Source organism: Lactuca virosa, chromosome 1, assembly GCF_052849685.1.
Source record: "Lactuca virosa cultivar CGN04683 chromosome 1, Lactuca_virosa_CGN04683_v6, whole genome shotgun sequence".
Taxonomy (NCBI): Eukaryota; Viridiplantae; Streptophyta; class Magnoliopsida; order Asterales; family Asteraceae; genus Lactuca; species Lactuca virosa.
This window is the reverse complement of record NC_136426.1, coordinates 93,444,537-93,453,367: the sequence shown is the minus strand read 5'-3', so window position 1 is coordinate 93,453,367 and position 8,831 is coordinate 93,444,537.

The following is an 8,831-nucleotide window of genomic DNA, read 5'->3' as shown; positions in this document are numbered from 1 at the left end:
TATTCTTTGAGAGCAATGTTTTGATCTGAAGCAACTTTGTTTTCAACCTTAAAATCGTTTGTTTAGGAATCGGTTTTGAAGACTATGACTTTGGTAAATAACTTGATTTTGGTTTTGGAAGACGAGATGAATTACCATTTTGATTAGAAGATCTTGATGTATTGACAGAACTTTGATTGGCATTCATTCTCTTCCAGAATTGCTTTCTTTTAAGCAAATTATTTTTGTATCTATCATTCATCTGTCTTTTCTTTGAAATTAATTCCTCAGCAGATTTATGAATGTTTGCTTTAGGTTTTTCTTTTCTAACTGATGTTTCATTCTTTTCCGATGAAGCTTCAATTGAAACATCTTTTGTACCACTTGGTCCGACCTTATCATAACAAGAGTCCACACGATTCAATGGTTCTGAAACGTATTTCCCCTTTGTTTTCCAAGAGGTCATTTCTGAGAGACTTTTTGTTTCATCGGCATTGTCTATTGGCTTAGACAAGAAGAATTCATCACACCCTTTCGCATTATCATCAGCAACTGTGGACGTTAATTCACATGTTTCATTTTTGTTAAGTCCCTTCTTTACAAAAACTTGATTAAGAACAGTTTGAACTTTTGGAAAAACGGTTGCTTCTTTTTTCAAAACTTTTGAACCTTTGTTTTCAACAATTCGAATAAATTGATTGAGTTTTCAGAAATTAAAATTTTCTTTGGTTCATCACAATTTTGCACAAAATCAAAACAATCAATTTCACCCTCTACATACGTTTCACTCATTTCAATTTCATCAAATTCAGAAATATTATCAAAATCAAGAGCATTATCCAAATTCAGTTTCTTCCGTAATAAGTCATATTTCTGCATAACACTTAATTTGATTTCTTGTTTATTATTTTTAGTTAAAATTTCTTTCAACATATTTTTATGTTCTTTGGACTGGATGTATTCTTCAATCTTCTCAAGTCCAACTTTGTAAGAATCAGAAACATCATCTGAAGAAACAATTGATTCACATTTATAGCATTCAGCATCAATTTCATCTTCTTTCCATTCAAGAAAAGGCAAAATCATTTTATGTAAACCTTTACCTATTTTACAATCCAAATGAAGCTGAGTAATATTAAAATAAATACGTTTAGCAATCAAACAAAAAATATTTCTCTGTTTCAAAAGTGCTCCACTGTCTCTCTTAAGGAAGATAATATCATCTCGTGATCTAGTAAGCTCAACTTCCAATGCTTCTATTCTTATTCTTCTCTCCCCATTCTTAAATGTTACCCTGTTAAGTTTATCATTCATGTTAGAATTAATGATACGAGTTCTTTATAAGCTATCACTAAAATCAGAAATTGTATATCGTAAATCATCCAATTCAGAATCATAACGTGAAGTAGGAATATTAAGAGATTTAAGAATAGAATGTACCTTATCCACAACCTTTTCACATTTGTTCACCTGCTCGTTGATTGTCTTTTCAGCAAAGCAGCTATCAGAAGCTTTTCCCCGATCAGTTGCATATCCTCTCGATTCTGATCTACCACTCTAAACCATCAAACACTTGTCTGCATAATCTTGCTTCTCAGAATTCACCACAAAACACTCACCATGGCTAGGTTTCCTTACCTTATCATCCTCTTAGTCTGTGGACCACACCTCGACACAACCATCAACACTTTCCTCTTGCACCATCAACGTAGGTTTCACATTTGATCTGCTTTTCTTTCGCAGTTCCTCTATTTTCTAAGCGTAATAAGCTACGTCTTTAACATTCTCCTTCTTATCATTCTTTTTATGCATCATGTACTCTTTCGCAAAATGATTCTTGCCATGATAATAGTTACATTCATAACCAGAATCACCTAACAACTTCTTTTCTTTCTTCTCTTCGTCATTCTGAGAGTTCTTAAAATTCTCATCTCTTGTCTTTTCAGAACCGGAATTACCTTGCTTGTGCTTGTGCAACGCCCGTGTTTCTAGGCTAGGCATTAATATTGACATAATAGTCTAGGTTAACCTTTGTAACTCATTTTGAAGAAATGAAAAGGAATTATGTGAATATTATGTGAATTATGTGTTTTATGCTTAATTATTAGGATTTAATTAATTAAGAATAAAAATGAGTGTCAAAAATAAATATTAGATAAAGCCGATATCTATTAAGAAAGTCGTAGTGGTCGTGACAAGGATTACGGATATATAAAGAATACCGAAATCCGAGTTATAACGAAGAAGTTAGGACCTGTCGAAGTTTCGCGACAAAACCGGCACGGTGCCGAATGACGTAAAAAGAGAGTTTTTGATAAACTACTTTTTAGCCTTAGTGATCTAAACAAAAGTCGTAGTGTTCGTCAAACCGAGAGTATGTATAAAAAGAACACCGAAATCTGACTTCGTATGAGGAAGTTATGATTTTTCTAAGTTCAGCATAGCAGTTGACAGCTAAATACTCAAATTATAGATCGAGTGATTTTTAGCCAACACAACCTAAACGAGAATCGAATGTCTCGTCAATAGTAGTATAACGGTAAAAAGACAGACGAAAACGGACGTCGGATGAAGAAGTTATGAATTTTTAACGGATTTCCTGTCCCGGTCTGTTAAAAATAATAATATAAAAATTAAATTCAAAATTAGCCAACGAAGTCTAAACGAAAGTTGTAGAGCGTAATTTTACCTACGCGTGCATATAAAGAACGTCAAAAACGGAGCCTGTATGTGAAAGTTATGGATTTTAGAAGTTTTTGCACAAAAATCGAGAAAAAATGCCAAATCCGAGAAATTTCGAATGGTGGGACTTCGGCCACGTCACCTTCGCTGCATGCCTGCCACGTGTCTGAAAATGTTGAGTCACCGAGGGCAGCTGGTCAGGCGTGTCGCAACCCTCGCATCCGAAGTGCAGGTCCCACCGCGGTCCGACGCGTGCCCAGGTGACTCCTCGCATCCGAAGTCGCCTCACCTCGCACCGACGCGTGTCGCACCACCTATCCGAGCTTTGCAGGTGCCACGACTCCCCCCTTGGACCTAGACCTCGGTCCAATCAGAGGTCAGCAGCTGGACCCTCGCACGTGCGAGCCACCTGCCTTCTCTTCGGATCTGCTGACACCTGGTAGCATATCAGCCCTTGGATCAGAAGCCTCGCCCCTATAAATAGAAGGGTGCGAGACCTCCCGGTGGTACTTTGAAAAATTGCCACTTTTCACCCCTTAAACAATATTTCTTTCATTCCAACTTCCCCCAAATCCCCGGTATTATACCAAACACCCGAAACACGTGCCGAAGTGCCCGAGAAGCCCGAGAAATTTATCTTTTCGGTTTTGAAGCCCGACCCTCGCAGAGCCTAGTTTCTCAATAAAACTCCAGGTTTTATTAGAAACGATCGTTTTAGGAAACGAAGTGCTGCCCGATTATCATTAAATCAAGTGAGTGTGTAGTCACTTTGATCTTACACCTAGATATGAAGTATTTTCTATAAAATACGTGCTATGTGTAATTATATTAAGTGTTTATTTGAGGTGATTGTTTAGTAGATGTTTTATACAAGTTTTAAACTGTATATGTATTTTATCTACAAATATGTTGGGTAGAACATGGGTAGACGAAATATTCGATGTGTGTTAAAATGGTGAGAGGCCTCGATGTTGTTGTTGTTGTTATTGTTGTCGTCTAGCGGAGTATAGATGACGACCACGGACCTTTCTAGACAGTCCAGTGGAACACTAGCAGGTTCGCAATTTGTAGGTGTTGGTGAACTATATGTTCATTGGCGTACTCCATCCCCCTCATGGTTGCCTTTAGGACATGTATGGCTGAGGAGTCCCCTTAGCTGTAGTGTCCATCCCGATGATATTCCTTAGGCTAGGTCCCTTGTGATAGGTGTTTAGGGACGTAAAGTGAGGATAACGGGAATGGGTAATCAGGGTTATTATTGATTGGTGAACTTAATAAGTTTATTATTATTGTAGGTTGAAAACCCTATATGCTCACCAGGTTCCCAAGCCTGACCCACTCAGCTTTTTATGTTACAGGTAGTGGACCCCGAGCATAGTCGGATGATGATGAGAGATTTTTGGATTATAGGCCAGTAGTTGTAAATAACTGTTGTAAGGCTTATAATGTCTTGTTTATGCTTTTGATACGTATCGAAACATGACATCCCGAGGTTTTGATATAAAAGGAAATTATATATTTCTTAAAGAAAGGTTTTGATAAACTTTTATCATGTTTTGTTTTGGGGACCAATTCCGCAACATCTTTTAAAAGGATTTCTCTAACTTTATTTTAAAAATCATAAATTAAATCGGTCTTTTCTGGCCAAGAAATTAAGGGATGTCACAGTTGGTATCAGAGCATTAGTTTAAGCGAACTAAGAAATTGTAGGATTTCTAGACTTAAACTTAGAATGCTAAGTGATGATTGTGAGATGAGTGTCTACCATATTTTAGACACGAGCACTAGTTTATTTTAGGAAAGGTGCCTAAAATGCTTTTATGTGCTAAATGTTATATGTTTGCCATATATGCCATTATTTGTTCGGATCTATGGTTTGTTGCCGACCGGATCTGGAAACCTTATGTGTGTAGGATTCTAAGCGTACGATTACGATATTAGAACTAACATGTAAACGTTTCGGAGTGATAAGGGAATTGAAATATCTATCAAGGATAAAGACCTAAATTTTCCTTATTCGGTGTATAGATTTTAATGGCAAGAACCCGAAGTGGAGCGGGAAATGCAAATAGAAACCAACAACCTCAACCCCAAGTGGTGGAACAGGTGCCTATAGCAGGAGCTGCACCAGAACCCATCACCATGGCTGGAGTACGAGCCATGATTCTGACCATGATGGCTGAACGAAGGGTGGAATTGAGGCAAATGTTGCTGAACAACAGGGATGAACCTTCAGTTCCTGTTGAACAACGTGAATTAAATGACGATCGATCTGAAGAAGGAAACAACAGTAGATCTGTTGGTCATAGTGAACTGCTTGTGGTTGGGAGAAATAACCATGAGGATAGAGTGGATGGAAATGGGTGCAAGTATAAGGACTTTATGACTTGCAAGCCATCGACCTTCACTGGAAAAGAAGATCCCGTCGGAGTAATGGATTGAATCTCGGAAATGGAATTGGCTTTCATGACTTGTGGTTGCCAAGGCAAGTTACAAACCACATTTGCAGTGCGTCAGTTCAGGGGTAGTGTTGCTCGTTGGTGGAACACTCTGGGGAAAACCCTAAGCCCTAATGAGCCACTACAACTGACTTGGGCAGAGTTCTTGGTGCACTTCAAGCGCAAGTACTGCTCGGCCCAAAATGTGCTTGTGCTAGAAAACCAATTTCTAACGTTGAAGAAGGGGAGTATGACCGTTGATGAATACACAAATAGCTTCACAGACAAAATGGAGTTTGCTTTGCGTATTGTCCCAGATGAGCTGACAAAAATTGACAGATACGCAAAGGGACTTCCATGGGAGTACGCGGTGCCAGTATGTCAGGCACTTACATTGGAGGCAGCTATCTGGGCTGCCAAGTCTGTTGAAGATATGATTAAGGGGAGAGCCGCCAGCAAGGTTGAAGTTGGCGAAAAGAGAAAGTTTGAAGGAACTTCAGGTTCCAATAAAAAGAACAAATTCTCGAAGACTGGTTCGAGAAAATTTGGAGGAGGAGCCGAAGCCAAGTGGTGTGACAAGTGTAAGAAGAAACATGCTGGGAAATGAAGCGTGGAAGTCACTTGTTACAAATGTGGAAAGCCAGGGCATTATGCCAATGAATGCGCCTTCAATAAGAACGTCTGTTTTGGGTGCAATGAAGAAGGGCGTATTTTGAGGGATTGCCCGAAGAAGAAGGACGCAGCAAAACCCAATCTTCCACCAAAGCCGAAGGCGAGAGCCTTTCAAATGACACTTGAAGCTGCGAAAGAAGAAGTCGATGTCGCTTCAGGTACTTTTATCGTAAACGAATTGCCTGCCCAAATTTTGTTTGATTCTGGAGCGAATTACTCCTTTATTTCGCATGAATTTGGTAGAAAACTAGCTTTGCCTGTTGATAGACTAGTTAATGCTTTATTAGTCGAGATTGCTAGTGGCAAGTTTGTACCTGTTAGCCATCGTATGAAAAACATCCTCATTGACTTGAATGGGAATAAGTTCCACGAGGAATTATTACCTATCGAGTTAAATGGTTTCGACATAGTTTTAGGAATGGATTGGCTTAGCGCTAATGATGTCGAAATATTGTGTAGGAAGAAGATAGTAAAAGTAAACCCGCCAGGGAAAGAGTCGTTTATGGTGTATGGAGGAAACGCAGAGTAAACTCTGGAATCATTTCCCTAATGAAAGCTAGAAAGTGTTTGGCCAAGGGATGTACATCATATCTAGCGTTCGTGATCGATGCTAAGAAGGAAAAGAAGGAGGTGCATAATATTCTGGTGGTGTGTGACTATCCGGAAGTCTTTCCCGAAGATCTTCTCGGATTGCCCCCTGATCGACAAGTAGAATTTCGTATCGACTTGTTACCAGGAACAACGCCGATAGCAAAAGCACCGTATCGATTAGCACCAACAGAGATGAAAGAACTTATGACACAACTTCAAGAGTTATTGGACAAAGGTTTTATTCGACCTAGTTCATCACCCTGGGGAGCCCCGATGTTATTTGTAAAGAAGAAAGACGGGAGCAAGAGAATGTGCATTGATTACAGAGAGCTGAATAAATAGACAATAAAGAACAAGTACCCATTGCCGAGGATTGATGACCTGTTCGGTCAGTTGCAAGGTTCGAGCTATTTTTCGAAGATCGATCTTAGGTCAGGATATCATCAACTAAAGGTGAGAGAGCAGGATATCGAAAAGACTACGTTCAGAACAAGATATGGACACTATGAATTTTTGGTTATGTCGTTCGGACTAACCAATCCTCCAGTAGCTTTCATGGATTTGATGAACAGCGTTTGTAAACCATACCTTGATAAATCTGTGATAGTATTCATAGATGATATCTTGATTTATTCAAAAACCAAGCAGGAGCATGACAAGCATCTGCGTGAAGTGCTAGAAGTTTTGAAAAAGGAGAAGTTGTATGCAAAGTTCTCCAAATGTGAATTTTGGATTCAAGAAGTCCAATTTTTAGGTCATGTGGTTAACCAAGAAGGAATAATGGTTGAACCAGCAAAGATTGAAGCTGTGATGAAGTGGGAACAACCAAAAAGTCCTACGGAGATTCGAAGCTTTTTAGGATTAGCTGGATATTATCGCCAATTTATCCAAGGCTTTTCTTTGATCGCGACTCCATTAACAGCTTTGACCCACAAAGGAGCTACTTATACTTGAAATGAGAAGCATAAGGAAGCCTTTGAGAAGTTAAAGAAGAGATTGTGTGAAGCACCGATTCTTTCGTTACCTGAAGGAGTTGATGACTTCGCAGTTTATAGTGATGCCTCTGGAGTTGGGTTAGGTTGTGTTCTGACCCAAAGGGATAAATTGATAGCGTATGCATCAAGGCAATTGAAAGAGCATGAAAAGAACTATCCCACTCATGATCTGGAGTTGGCAGCGGTAGTATTCGCCTTAAAGATATGGAGGCACTATCTTTATGGTACTAAATGCAAACTTTTCACTGATCATAAGAGTCTTCAATATCTCTTTAATCAGAAGGAATTGAACATGAGGAAACAGCGCTGGCTAGAATTACTCAAGGACTATGACTGTGAGATACTTTACCACCCTGGTAAAGAAAATGTTGTTGCTGATGCTCTAAGTCGGAAGGTAAATCTTGAAAAGAAAAGGCCAAGAGCGTTGAGAATTGAATTTGTCTCTACAATTGTGGATGGTATAAAGAAAGCTCAAGAGGAAGCTTTAGAGAAAAATGACCGAAAGGAGGAACGTTTGGGTAAAACGTTGGTGTTTGATACAAATGGTCAAGGACTGAACGTATTCAAATATAGGATTTGGGTACTGTAAGGGTCGAATAGTTGTAATTAGTCGAAGTATATGTTTTGTACCCTTCGAACATTTTATAATCTATTTTACTAGGGCATTGTATTCGAAGCTTAACACATAGTCTTTAGTATATTTTTTGTACGCTTTCTTCTCCTATAAATAGGAGTGTTTACTAGGGTCATAGTAACGAGTCTTTATAGAATTATCATTTGTACTCTGTAAAACTTGAGAGCGTAATAGAGCTGAAACAAGATCATATTTACATCTGTGTTCAAATCTCCCAGTCCTACATTGATCATTAAACTCTGATTAGTTTTATACTCGATTCATAGCTTCATCAATTGGTATCAGAGCAGGAATCATATCTCTGATCTGATTTTCATCTTTTCAAAAGTTTTTAAATCAACTTTTTGGTTTAAGAAATTCCGCACTTTTTGAAAGTGAAAAATTCATTGGATCTTAGTCTGTGATTCGATTCTGCACTTGAATCATTGAATCGAGTGTACTGCTAGTGATTCTGATTTGAATCATATAGTTTGTTGTCAAATTCTCAACGTTTCTTCAAAAATTCTCAAGGAATTATTCCGTACATCAATGGCGTCTTTCAATCTTGATTCCATGACTTCATTTTCTCATCTTCTAGGATCATCCACCAATATTCCTATGCTAATTCATGAGTATTACGATCAATGGGCTGATCGTATGCAGGATTATCTCAACGGATTCGATGAAGAACTGTGGAATTGCATTTCTGGAAATCTTAATCCACCAATGAATGTTCAACCAATTGGATCATCTTCTGGAAATTCCGAAGTTGAGAATCAGTCTGATCGTCTGAAAAACCTAGAGAAGAGATGCGTGAGAGAGCTAAGAGGTGCTTTGCCTCCAGTTGTTTACAAATATGTG